The 14,855-nt window shown below is 36.6% G+C and overlaps 1 long non-coding RNA gene across 1 annotated transcript; it reads left to right on the top strand.

The window, feature by feature from the left end:
• Positions 1–10,384: 10,384 nt before the first annotated feature.
• On the top strand, positions 10,385–10,955 carry LOC307173331. Its single transcript, XR_013823831.1, has 3 exons — positions 10,385–10,470; positions 10,717–10,748; positions 10,915–10,955. It is a non-coding gene; the product is annotated as an uncharacterized lncRNA (long non-coding RNA).
• Positions 10,956–14,855: the final 3,900 nt, after the last annotated feature.

Genomic DNA, 14,855 nt, shown 5'->3' with positions numbered 1-14,855 from the left:
AACAAATGCAACTTAAAAGTATAAAGTAAAAAAAAAAAAATCATTCTTACTCATTCATATTAAGATGAAATTTTGTTAAACGTGGTGTATAAGAAAAAGAAAAAAAAGCCACACACCCAAACTGCAAAATACCTAATATATCCTGCAACAATGAAGCACTGTAACCAAAACTACATATAGCATTATCAAAATCAAATTTTTGCACGAAATGTCACACACTTCATTCATATTACCAGATTTTTGTCTAACCAACGACACACTGTTGGGCATGATGAAAAGCACTCTCATCTTTAGTATGCTTTGCCATAATACTAAAATAGTTCAAATTGTAGAAAATTCTTCAGATTGTTCACATGCACAGAAATATTTGCAGATACACACACATGCTGTTGAAACATTTTTATTTTTTATTTTTCACCAATTAAGTCAGTGCAACATATGCACAGCAGATATATTTACATTGGACTGAACAAAAATATGCTCACAAACAACAGTAAACTGAAAAAGACTGAAGTGTAAACAATTAACCATTAACATGTATTGGCCAATCAGCTTATGTAGTGTCATTTTGAATGGCAGTGTTTTGAAATGCATGGCAAACATGTGACTTTATGGCAGATTGGTGTGTCTTATGCAGAGAACCGTGTTCAGTGCATCTAAAAAGTGCCATTTTGAATTGCAAAATGTGTGTAGAGCAGAAAATGTGTTTAGACTTTTAAAGACTTGAGAAGAGGTTTTGCTCTCTGTGTGTCAGTTCAAATAATTGTGCTGTGCATGTCATTTTAGTGTGTTAGCAATTGGAAAAAACTGTAAGATACAGCTGTATTTGCATAAGGTTTAGACATGATGGAAATACTTATTTGGCCATTTTGGCCTCTTAAGGCTGGTTCACACAGAAAGTGGTTTTGCTTTGAAGAAAGTGAGAAGCGGGCAGTGGAATGGGGAAAAAGCGAAAGGTCTCGAAAAAAAAAACCCGTCTTTTAAAAGTTGAACTTATTTTCACACACACGCACGCACTACCATTCAAAACTTTGGGATCTGTAAGATTTTTTTTTAATGTTTTTAAAAGAAGACTCTTATGCTCAACATGGCTGCATGCATACATTATTTGATTAAAAAACAGTAATATTGTGAAGTATTATTACAATGTAAAATAACTGTTTTCTTGTCACACACCAGCCATCACACCCTCAACACCTGATCACCCAGCACCATCCGATCCCAATCACCCGAATTCTAACGCACTGCACCTGGACCAGCACCAGCTCATTATCTCACCCTTCTTAAACCATCACTCTCCACACTGTCATGGTCTCGTTGTTGCTGTATGCTTCAACTCACCTGGCTACCTACCTGATCGACATTGACCTGTCTTCTGCCCTCCGTCTTCAGTCATCTGTTTCCTTCGCCCAGCGTTTCATGCTCTCATCTCTCTCTCTGCAAAAACAAGAAAGCACAATCAAAGTCCAGCTAAGTGTCTGCAATCTATCTGACTATCCTATACTTACCATTAGTCAAATACATATACCTGCTTGTTTGAATTACCTGTGTTGTCTCCTTTTGTTGTTAACATTTCTATTGTAAAATGTAATTTTATTCCTGTGATGGTAAAGCTGAATTTACAGCATCATTACTCCAGTCTTCAGTGTCATGTGATCCTTCAGAAATCATTCTAATTTACTGCTCAAAAAACAATTATTAATGTAAAAAACAGTTGTGTACTTTGCCATCACAGAAATAAATATTTTATATAAGAGAAATATTTGGCCTATGCCATGCTACCTAAACTTTTCTTGAATAGCCTAAATAGACAGAAAAATTAGCCACATCCTGACCTTATATTTATCTGCATAACTTTTTATTTTTCTCTAGAAAGAAGCCCTCTTGGCCAGTCCTGCGCCAGACCAATATAATCCTTTTGTAATTTCATATAAGCGAAATGCAATCAGATTCTCTTAAATAAGAGAAATTTGATTTAGCAAGAGTATATCATGGTGGTTTAAACCAGATTCTGCTACTGTAAATGATCTAATGTGAACATCAGGCAGCAGTGTAACTAGAGGAGAGAGCAGATGTCCTCAAGCTGTGCTAAGCTTATTCAGAAAGAGATCTGGGTTTAATGTTCATTGCTATACTGCAGCAAAGGAACAAATTAGTCAATATCAAACTGAGAAAACTCTCCTTTTTCAACTCTTTCTCATTTGAAATTTCCTCACACCCTCCTTTAGAAGTGCTGCTCTCATGTTTAGTTTTACAGTGGTTTAAAGTTTACAATAAGGTCAACTCTAACTCCTCTTGGTTCTCTGAGGACTGATAGAATAAGGTCTGGACAATCCTGGATGAGACTGTTCTGAAGCTGCAGTTCCACATATCTGGACAAAATAAACCAAGAACTGAATCAATGTGTGTGGTATGCATTGATATGTTTCAATGCATCAGTCAATCATTCATTCATTCATCAATCATTGTGGACATGCTTTTAAAGCTTGAAGGTTTGCCTTGACAATACATTTCAATTTTAGTTACTTTTTCAAATTATAGTACTTTCTTTCAATTGCATTGTCAATTCACTTCTAAATGGTGCATGAAACTGACATTGAAAACTATTACTAAAAGGGATTCAAGACTAATGTGAAAAGACTTGACTTGGCCTTTGAAGATCTGAGACATATACTGTGCATGTCTGCTTTCTACAGTGCAATAGGCTGTATTTCGTATTAGTTGGAAATTCATAGACATCCACTGCCCTACCATAGCCTCAAAGTGCAAAATGTGAAACTGTGACCCTGATTAAAGCAGTATCACTAAAGTAATTCTTCCTGTAGACTAATTGCACCTATTTTAATTGTACATTCCACCTCTCACACACTGTACTGTGGCTAGTTATTTTGTGTGTGTGTGTGTGTATATGTGTTTGTAATGTAACCTGAGGTTGTGGACAGAATTAGACTCTGGCGACTTTTTTAACTCTAGATTTGGGGACATTGGCTCGGCTGCAGCTGGACCAAGAACAAAGGCCCTGAGCTTACGCATCCATCATACAAGCATGGGAATTGTGTGCTTTTCCTCATGACACTGTATGTCCACACTGTATTTATGTGTTGCCCTATTTAACACATTATTAGAGAAAGCAAACCATGTCCAATTTATGAACCTATGGATTTTTAATGCAGCTTTGATTTGTATTTATATTTAACTGTATCTGTGGTATCAACCCAGTTTGTCATATTTCTTTGCACCTCTGTGATATGTGAGCTTTATTCCAGTAGCATCTTTTAAGAATGTTTATTTTCAAAATTAACCAGAAACAAAAACAAAGACTTATTGGAAACATGCGCTTTAACCTACATTTCTTTGTCAAAACTCCAAAAACATACATAAGACCAAATATATACTATATGCAATTCACTGCAGCTTCCAGCTTAATAAACACGTGAGGCAGTAAAAAATCAACTTATTCCTTTTCACAAAAAATATGATTACTGGGGCAAATTAATAACTTACTTGTGCATGGTTCCTTTCTCATTACTCGGTTAAAACCTCAAAACACTTTTACCAAAGTGCATGTATTTGTAAAATAATTTGCATCACATATTCAGCTTCATTTGTATGGCTTTTCTGACATTGTAAACTTGTTCGGTAGTTCAACTGGTATAGCATTGCACTTGCGATGCAGAGTGGGTATGGGTCTAGTTAAACTTGAGTCATGTTAAAAGTTAAAGTTAAAATGGCACGGTTGCTTCAACAAATGTGTTTTCTATCTAATGTCTGCTTTTGTTAACTCTCTTGGTGGATAGGGTTTAGTGTAGGCGGTACGTTATTTTCAAATGCAATAGAGCATTAACCTTTTAGTGCCACTCTTTGGACATTTCATTTCTGAACTACCACGATACATTTAACAACCAACGTTGCCAGATTCACATTCATCTGTTTCAGATAAAACTGAATGCGCCTTTAGTTTCACACTGGAAAGTGTGGGGAAACATGCAAGAAGCAACGTAATATAATAATGCAGAAATGTCACCACAGGGACAATTTTTCAATAAGCCTTGATTGAACAAAAATGTTACTTCAAAAACTTCAAAAAAATCTCCTAAATTTCGAAACCTAGAAATATTTGAAATTAGGTTTTTGGTTTTTTTAAATGTATATTGACTTTCATTTTATTCACAATTAGTATAATGAAATGAGTAACTTGTGGCTGTTAAAGTATCATTAATAAATAATTGGAATGTTTATTGTAGATAAAAAAGGTGCTTGTCTAAAATGCTGTCAAAGGTTTAAATTTGGTCAATCCAATCAAGTCGAACCTTCTACAGATCCTTTGCTTTCAAAGCATCAAAAATGCATGGATATTACTAATATTTCTATGTGTCTATTATTTAAGATTTTCACTTAGATCTCCTTGCTCTCTAATCAAAAACTGCCACATATCTTACACGCATATGACGAATTACTATGTTTTTTAAATCTGTGCTCATGTCTTATCTTGCCAAAGGCACCAAACGAGTCTAGTTGCCTCCAGTGGGCCCTTCAAATAGGAAGTAGGTGCATGACGCACATGTGTGTGTGTGTGTGTGTGTGTATATATATATATATATAAATCCAACTCATGCCTGCACGCCCTTCTGATTCAGTAACACATCATACATGTTCTCTGCCTTAGTGCCAAACATCAATCCAATAAAAGCACAGCTGTTGCTGAACAAATGAGAGTGACAACCACACTAGAAAAAAAAGTCATAATCAGACAAAAACAGTTTGGCTTTTCCAAGGTTTCTACTTGAGGCTGTGTGGGCTTCTGCTGAGATTAAGCAAACTGACAGGGTCAGGATTGGGTGGTATGTGATGGGCCTTTTTGCAGGGGAGTTCATGCTTGTCACAAACTATTTGGAGCACTTGAGCTGTGCTGATGTGGACTGAACTAAAGGCACAGTAGAAGATATCATTATCTGTGTAGGGAGCCGCTCTGAGTGCCTCAGATGGTCTATTCGGTTTATGCCATGATGTGGATTCAACCAAGGAAGAGGCTGTGAGTCACAGACAGGCTGTGTAAACTGTGGCAGACAGAATATAGACAGCGAACACCTGTGAAGGTGTGATATGTGTAAAGGTATACATCCAAAAAGAGACAGAATTTATGCTCTGCCGCATTCTGTCAGATGCTTTGACTACAGCTTGCATAGTTTTGACAGTATATTAACAAACATCTGAATGTGTTTATCCTTCTAGCTTATGATCAAGAGGCTGCGTTTAGCTGAACAAACCTGCTTCAATTTAAAACAATTGTTATACACAAAGTTGTTTCTTGTTTTGTTTTTTTAGCTTGTCTTTGTTTTCAGTTAAACATTTCACATGTTTTGTCTACTTAATCTCTGAATAGAAACATTTGTACTTGTCTTGAGACGTGTGTTAGGGATTATTTAGATTCAGGGTCTGCACTGATCAAAGTGGATCAAAGATCAAGTTGCAAAACATCTCGTTCTGTTTCACTCAAGTTTTGGTGTAACGCTTCAGATCAAACCTTCTCTGCAGAACACAAACAAAAACACCTTTTATTAAATATCAAAACATTTTATTCTCAAGTATTATTCAGGCTGCCTGAATACAAAATTTAGATTATATACAGTATATTACTAGATACTACCCAGCACTGATCGGCACAGAGCCTATTTCACCCTGTGCCTTTTATTAACAACAGAAACAATTTGACTCGAAAATCTAAGATCAAACAACAATGTTTTGTGGCTCTCCATTTTCCTCTGGCTGTCAGATGAACTGTGCATTCATTTTACTCCCAGAGATAAAGAAGGTCAGAGACTGTAAATTGGAATTCATCAGAGTCCTTCCCCACACACATACAGACTAATTCACAATTGAAGTTATTTGGTAACATTGCAAACATACAATGAAGTAGAAATAGTCATCTACAGTAAGGTCAACACTAACTCATCTAGGTTCTCTGAGGACTGATAGAATAAGGTCTGGACAATCCTGGATGAGACTGTTCTGAAGCTGCAGTTCCACATATCTGGACAAAATAAACCAAGAACTGAATCAATGTGGTATGCATTGATATGTTTCAATGCATCAGTCCATCATTCATCAATTATCATGGACATGCTTTTAAAGCTTGAATGTTTGCCTTGACAATACATTTCAATTATTGTTACAATTTCAAATTATAGTACTTTCTTTCAATTGCATTGCCAATTTACTTCTAAATGGTGCATAACACTGACATTGAAAACTATTACTAAAAGGGATTCAAGACTAATGTGAAAATACTTGACCTTTGAAGATCTGATATATATATACACTGTACATGTCTGCTTTCTACAGTGCAATAGGCTGAATTTTGTATTAGCTGTAAATTCATCGACATTCACTGCCCTACCATAACCTCAAAAGTCATTCTTCCTGTAGATGGTAGACTAATTGCACCTATTTTATGTGTACATTCCACCTCTCACTCACCGTACTGTGGCTAGTTATTTTGTGTGCGCGCGACCGCGCGTATATGTGTTTGTAATTTTTTATGTGTTTGCCTTTTATTAACAACAGAAACAATTTGACTCGAAAATCTAAGATCAAACAACAATGTTTTGTGGCTCTCCATTTTCCTCTGGCTGTCAGATGAACTGTGCATTCATTTTACTCCCAGAGATAAAGAAGGTCAGAGACTGTAAATTGGAATTCATCAGAGTCCTTCCACATACACAGAGATATAGGCAGGATCACAAAGGTCCTCCATGTAGGTGCACATGCAGCAGCAACTGTGTACCTGACATGACCTTGTCTGTATTGGCCCTGACCACGTGCGGTCTTGCAGAGGAGGATAGTTCAAGAGCAGACCACAATTCTCCATAGACCAGCATCTGAGGAGAGAGGGTGGGTGTTGCAGTAGTTTACATGATTATGACTCTTACAAGGAGCCTTAAGGTTTAGATGACTATTTCTACTTCATTGTATGTTTGCAATGTTACCAAATAACTTGAATTGTGAATAAGTCCTTTGAAGTATTATAAGCATTACTTTATTCATTTCAAAAAAACAAAAAAGGTTTGGTTATGTAGACATTCCTGTTTGAATTTAAAACTAGATTTCGCTGGATGGATCCAGTTGTATATATAAATGCATGGCTTATTTCAGCTCTACTTGGCATCTCAGACAGCTGCATTAATTTTATCTTTAGATTTATGTGTTTGTTGAGATGAACCTCAAATGATCCACTGTGTTATTGCTCAAAGTGGCGACTGTTTTGAAATGTTTCGGCATATTTGTGCTAAAAGCGGCCTACATTTCCTTGGCCATGCCTGTTGATTTGCCTCTGTTAGAAATCCAGATATGATTGTTACAATAGCATCACTATGATTCAGACAGTATTGAAGTGTGAGGCATTCAGGTTGACAATTTGCCTTTCATGTTCTCCATTGAAGTGCATTGATCACTTTCTAACTGTATAAGAGAGTGTTAAAGGGGTTATGTTTACCATCACATTACCCACAGACATTATCTATTACCAAAAAATGCACTTCAGCAAATTCACTCTCTGCGGGCATGAGGACTTTCACCTGAAAAGTCTCAAAAGTAAACAAAAGTCATCAATCTTCCCAAATGAGCCAGAGAGTACATCTCCACAGCTATGATGTCCCTCGTGCGGGAGAGAACACTTTCATTTTTCCAAGCCATCCTTGCTCTGAATTACATGTCACTTTAAATAGGTTGTTTGGCTGAGATGATGAGATGTTGGCTCAGGTGAAAGAGAGAGAGAAAGTATAGGGGGAAATAGGCACTGCCAGCAGATGGCTGGGACTGTGTATAATGTCATATATTACTGGCACAAGCAGAAGGACTGAGCTGGTGCTATACTCCCAGATAAAGTGACATTTGCTGTGTGAGTATGTGTGTGTTTGCATGTGTGATATGGGAATAGAGTGTTATTATAAATCATGAGATGCATGAACAATGCACTGCCAACCTGTTTATCTATCTATCTATCTATCTATCTATCTATCTATCTATCTATCTATCTATCTATCTATCTATCTTTAACTGAGTCACTGTAGTAGAGATTAAAACATGATCAGATTTCAGCACTGGATGAATCTTCAGGCAGGGTTATTCCTAAAACCATAGAAATAAAAATAGCTTGAAATAAAAGATAGATAGATAGATAGATAGATAGATAGATAGATAGATAGATAGATAGATAGATAGATAGATAGATAGATAGATAGATAGATAGATAGATAGATAGATAGATAGATAGATAGATGGATGTCCTTTTTTTTTGGGGGGGGGGGGGGGGTGATTTGACAACCATTGTATTATGAAAAAGCAGCTTAGACATTCTGCTAAATATCTCCTTTTGTGTACCACAGATGTAGAAAGAAAAAACACATTTTGAACAACATGAGCCTGAGAGTCACACTCATAGAAGGGAACAGACAGATGTTTGAAATGGTTTATTTAAGTAAAAGCAGAGTGATAATACAACAGCAGGAACCAGACGAAGGTAAAATGATGGTGACTTGATAATAGGTGATGAACACTTAGCAGGTGATGACTGAAGTGGAAATTCTGAAGGATGAACACGATGACTGGATATCTGGATCGGGACGGCGGACGGTGGACAGGAGACAGGCGGACGGTGGACAGGAGACAGACGGACGGTGGACAGGAGACAGACGGACGGTGGACAGGAGACAGACGGACGGTGGACAGGAGACTTGATGATCTCAGGTGAGTGTTCAGGTAAGAAGTCTGACTGTTTACTTAGCAGTTACATTCGTAGTAACTTTGACAAGACCAGACCCTGATGTGAAGGTGATGCAGGTTGATATAGGCTGTGTTGATGAGGGACTGCAGGTGCAGGGAATCAGTATCTGGTGATGATCAGCAGCAGGTGTGGTGATGGCTGACTGAGTGCAGGTGGGGACCAGAAGGGATGCTGGGAAGTGTAGTGCAGACAAGTTACAGTTGGTGACTGAGCTGGTGACTGTGACACTGAGTAGATGATGAAATATTTGTTTATTTTTGAGTGAACACTCCAAATACTCAAATATTCACTGCAGAGCAATGTTTACAGCTAGCAAGTGTACAGTATCCCAACATTTCTGTATCATGTCAAATCCATAATTCAGCAGAAAATGTATTTTAGCATTCAACAGCACTCTTCTCTCATTGGGCAGTCAGGGTGTTTCTTTGCATGTCAATGTCATAATTATTTCTTTAATATCACCTGTGTTGTACAGATCCAGTGTAATGGTGAGGCCAGCAGCAGGTGGTCTCTCCCCTGTGCCTGTCATGCCACACAATGACCCAGGTCACATTTGAGTTGCCTCATATCAGGCAGCTGATCAAAGCCCATCTCTGCAGAGGGCACCAGCACCCCCTCCACCTCCCATGGATCTATATTACTCAGATAAGACATTAATAAAACACTATCAGAATCAACAGCCCTTTGATTAATGATCTAAAGGTTGGGCTGCGTGATCTGATAGTGAATGTTCATCCAAACACCCACACCTACCACACAAGGCAGCTGTTTGACCGGTGTGACATACAGGAGGCAGATCATTTACCTTTTTAAAAAAAAAATTGTTTCATGTCTATTCTGTTTTTGTGTGCCAAAAAAAAAAAAAAAAAAAAAAAAAAAAAAACAGCACATGGGTCTGAAACAATAAAATGTGGGTGTGTAAATATGACACTATGAATATGAACTTTTCCTTTAAGGGAAGTGTATGTAGACTGTGCAAATACTTTTGGACCACCAAATCTGAGTAAAATGTATTTCAGATCACAGGAGGAGGCTTTTCATCTCATAAAGATCCCTTCTTTTCACATCAAGCATATGTTTAAGATGATAAAGGAAGGAGTCTGCCAAATTCTGTATGGTTTAGGGCACACATGCGTGCTAAGCATACGGTAGCCTATAATTTTGCTTACAGTGCACTGTAAAACTTTACTGTAAATTTACAGCGAATTTCCTACAGAATTGTACTGTATTTCCATAATACAGTATTAGGCTGTATATTTTACAGAACAGCTGTAAATATACAGCACATTTCTGTTTTCAACCCGATAAATTCGTAATACAGTATCATACTGTAAAAGCACTGCATTGTGGGATTGATTTTTTTCGCGCTCAATTCAGTTCAAATGTGACGAGCCGACAGTAGCTACTACAGGCAAACTTGATTTGTCAGCGGGATTCAACTGAACAGAATAATCATTCCTGTTAACAAGATAAGCAGTGTCTGCGAATCTGTGAGCAATTTTTAAGCTTTTGTGAGCTTCGGTTCGTGTTTCAAACATTAGTTGCCTGTGACGCAGCAGAAAATGGGCGACATTAACGTGCTACATGAAGACGGATGGAAGAATTTGTCACCTGAATAACCTGCGCCTGTGACGATTAGTGGGATTTAGAGTTTGAGAAGATGGAAAATTGTTCAACTGAGTGATACGGTAAGCCAATATATATATATATATATTTTTTTTTGCGTTCGCATTTCTACATTGTTTTCACAAATGCTTATTTGTTTTGATTTTGCGAACGCGGTTTTCTACCGCGGCCGCGCAAACAATTCACTCTGTTCCACCTGTTTACCAAGTAAGTTAACGTTAACGTTAACTTCGATATTTCACATAATAGGCAACATATACCATGTTATTTGCATGACCTGCTTTTGATATATATATTTTTCGTTTCAGGCTTTGTAATCTGATGACGGTCCAGTGCTAATGTAAGTGCTTTTAAGTAACGTTAGTGTTACAGTTATAGTCTATGGTAAAAAAAAAAAAAAAATGCTATCAAATGCTGTGTCAGTTCTGTGATCGTGCTTTTGAATCGTTGTCAGAATTTTGCTAGCACAAGAAAATCCATGTTCCTAATGCTGTTTTCAAATGTAGTATTCCTGATTGCCATGCAATGGTCCTACAACTACTCCCACCATTCAAAGAGAAGTTAGACGGTGTTATCCTTAAGCAGATGAAAGAAGTAGATGATATTCAACAAATCTCATTAATCTGTAATATGTTTTATGTTTTGGTTCTGTTGGTCATGGTTGTGCTGTCCTTTTTAAAAATTGTTTCAGGAATTTGCAATGCTGATGTCCAGCAATCTACATTTGCCAGAGAGTCCACGCCTTATTTCCTGGTATGTAAACATTAAAGGGGTAGTTTAAACCTAAAATGAAAAGCCATCATTTACTCACTCCACTGCAAAATATGTTTTTTTCTTGTTTCCAGTCCAGATATCTAAAATTCTTACATGAAGAAGCATTTAATTGACAAGTAAAAATTGTCTTGTTTTCTGAAAGAATAAGTCAAAATTTAGTGAGTTTATGCTTAAAACAAGCAAAATAATATGGCAGTGCGTTTTAGTGTTCTTCTAACCCTAATCAATTTAAATTTTTAGGTGAAAATTTTAATTTATAGGAATAGATAGACAACCACAGTGAAACCCACAATAGTTATTTTAATTATTAATATTATTTATTTATTCATTTAATTTTTTTTTTTTTTTTCAATTACAGGTCAATCTCTAAGCAACCAGTGCTGGACATTACGTTTGGAAGGTCAAGGTGTGTGTGAAGGATCACAGCCTCTTCATCACTGGCCTGGCAGCGCTGTTTGCCTCCTCCTATAACTTCAGCTTGCAGTACAGGAAGAGGCAGCACCTTGAGTTTGTTCAGAGGTTAGTCATTAGCATATTTGCCATTCATATAAATATTAGACTGAATTGTGAATTGTCTTGACAGTATTTATTAAGCTGACTACTGGTATGAACAATATGGCCCTGGTTTCCATACAGAGCTTAGCTTAAGACAGGTCTAGGCCTTAATAAAATTAGGGTATTTAAGTAGCTTTTATAAAAATGTCTAATAAAAAAAAAAACATTACTGGTGTGCATCTTGAGACAAAACAGTGGCAGTCACATATTTAAGATATGTCAGTGCAAGTTGTTTTTAGTTGAAGGATTAGTGAAAATTCTATCATTAATTACTCGCCCTCATGTTGTTCCAAACCTGTAAGACCTTCGTTCATCTTCAGAACACAAATGAAGATATTTTTAATGAAATCTGAGAGGTTTCTGAACCAGCCATAGACAGAAACGTCTTTGCAACTTTCAAGGCCCAGAAAGGTAGTAAAAACATTGTTTAAATAATCCATGTAACTACAGTGGTGCAACCTTAATATTATGAATCGATGAGAATACCTTTTGTGCACACAAAAAAAAAAAAAATAACGACATTATTCAACAATCTTTACTCTTTCACGTCATTCTCCTACGCTGTTGACGTAGTGTAAACAGTGTCAAGTCACCTTCATTTATATATCGCTTTTAACAATATAGATTGTTTCAAAGCAGCTTTACAGTGATAATAGGAAATTACAGTAACATAGATTATTTTGGCTTTACAGCAGCTCTAGAATAAAATTATTAGATCAACTATTTTTGACTGTCAAAATGCAGGCAGACACAGCTTCCGTGAGTTGTTCAAAATCTTTATTTTTGGTAAACTCTGTGTACACAAACAATGTTCTCAATGCTGGAGTTCATGTGTAGAGCCCCTGGTGATACTTTAAGCACAGTTTCATGTTGTGTCGAGCCTTCTTAGTGTTTTCAAAAATAGCGATTTTTAATGCTATCAGAGTCGTGCCCCAAGCACTCCCATTCAAAAGGCAATTTGACCGAAAACGAAAATACGGTCAAACTTAAAAGTGGAGTTTCCATCCTAATTATGCTTTTAAACGAAAGTTTGCCTCGGGTAGATTAACAAAAAGACCCTAGGTTGCATTTTGGCGAGAGTTATCCTTTAATACACTCCGGCCCACTCATCCTCACAAATCAGTGTAGGAGAATGACATGTAAAAGAAGAGATTATTCAACAATGTCGTTATTTTGGGGTTATTTTGCGCACAAAAAGTATTCTCGTCACTTCATAATATTAAGGTTGAACTACTTTAGTTATATGTACTATTTACCAATGTTTTTACCACCTTTCTGGGCTTTGACAGTTGCAATGACATTGATGTCAATGGAGGGACAGAAACCTCCCAGATTTCATCAAAAATATCTTAATTTGTGTTCCGAAGATGAACGAAAGTCTTAAGGGTGAGCAATAATGACAGAATTTTCATTTTTGGGTGCAAACATGCATTTTAGTCTGGTAAATGTCATGTTTAACATTATCATGTAGTCATGTATGCAATAAACATTGCAAGGCTTGCAATTAAAGTTAAATTAACACAAAGGTTTGGGCTGGATTCTGGCAATGTGTGCTCTATATAAACAGAGTCTATGGCTGCCTTTCCACTGATACTCTGATGGGACCTGATGAGGGGATGATATTAAAAGTTGTAGAATAAAACTTTAAATCTGGCAACCCCACTTCCAAAAGTTTAGTTAGTTGACAGTGCACATGTAAACAGACACATTGAGTTGATGTATTTTAACCAGGGCAGAAAAAATATCAGTTATTGATCACAACATCCAACATTGCATTTTTTTTTTCATGTTCAGTTTTATCCAAACAGATTAGTCGTTAAAACCGATATCTGTTTTTTATTTACACATCTTTTGTGCTGTCTCTCTATGTCAAAATATATAAACTCAGTCCATAATATTTCATTGTTTTTTTTTTCCTTTCTTTTCTGCCTTTTAGACGATTTCCTGACATCAATCCTGAACGTGGATCAAAAACAAAGAAAGGACAAGTAACTTCAAAGAAAACTGGCCAAGTTGTGCAAAAAAAGAACACCGTAAGCCTACAGGTGTCCTCACTTTTGCGAAAACTTGAAGACTTTGAATGGGATTTCGTTTGCACTTGTATGGACTTCAAAACAGAAACAGCAATTCACTGCCATTATTAAGCTTGGAAGAGCCAGGACATTTTTTTAATATATCTTCGATTGTATTCGTCTGAAAGAAGAATGTCGTATAGGCCTAGGATGACTTGAGGGTGAGTAAATCATGAGCTAATTTAAATTTTTGGGTGAACTATCCCTTTAATTAAGTGCTAAGTGTTACCTGTTTGTTGTTAAGTGTTAAAATTGCATTTTATGTTAAAAAAAACATTCAGCCAACATGTTCACAGAAGGCAATTTTCTGATCTTTGCTTTTAACCAAAATAAATGTTTTAAAACCCAGAAAATGTTGTTTTCTTTTTCCTAGTGTGACTACTATACAATTTATTGCTGTAGACAAGTTTAATATTGTAAAAGTATGTGGTATATATACTGTATTTGGTAATTACAGTGGAGTACTGTAAATGCTGTTTACTGTACTAGTGCTGTAAAAATACAGTATGTGGCTGGCAACCCAGCTGCCAGTATTTTACTGTAAATTTACAGTACAACGTTTTACAGTACAATACTGTAAATGCTGTTTACAGTACTAGTTCTGTAAAAATACAGTATGTGGCTGGAAACCCAGCTGCCAGTATTTTACTGTAAATTTACAGTACAACGTTTTACAGTACAATACTGTAAATGCTGTTTACAGTACTAGTTCTGTAAAAATACAGTATGTGGCTGGCAACCCAGCTGCCAGTATTTTACTGTAAATTTACAGTGAAAAGTTTTACAGTGTGTGAATGAGATTTCCTTAACACATAGGGGCAGATTTACTAAACTGGGCAAATTAGCGTGAGCCTGCAATTCCAAAACAGCGCCGATGGGAGTGGACAGTTACTGTATGTGCGTTATGTACTGACGGCGCGCAAATTAAAGAACAGGGGTAGGTAATTTGTACAAATTCATACGAATTTGGCAACTTGTAAAATATGTACGATTTAGCAAAAATCATACGAATTCGAACGAGTGAGGTCGTATGAATTCGTACTAAT

This window comes from Squalius cephalus (assembly GCF_949319135.1).
Source record: "Squalius cephalus genome assembly, chromosome: 16".
In the NCBI taxonomy this organism is placed as follows: Eukaryota; Metazoa; Chordata; class Actinopteri; order Cypriniformes; family Leuciscidae; genus Squalius; species Squalius cephalus.
Note: the sequence above shows the minus strand (reverse complement) of the source record. Positions and strands in the feature narration are given on the sequence as shown.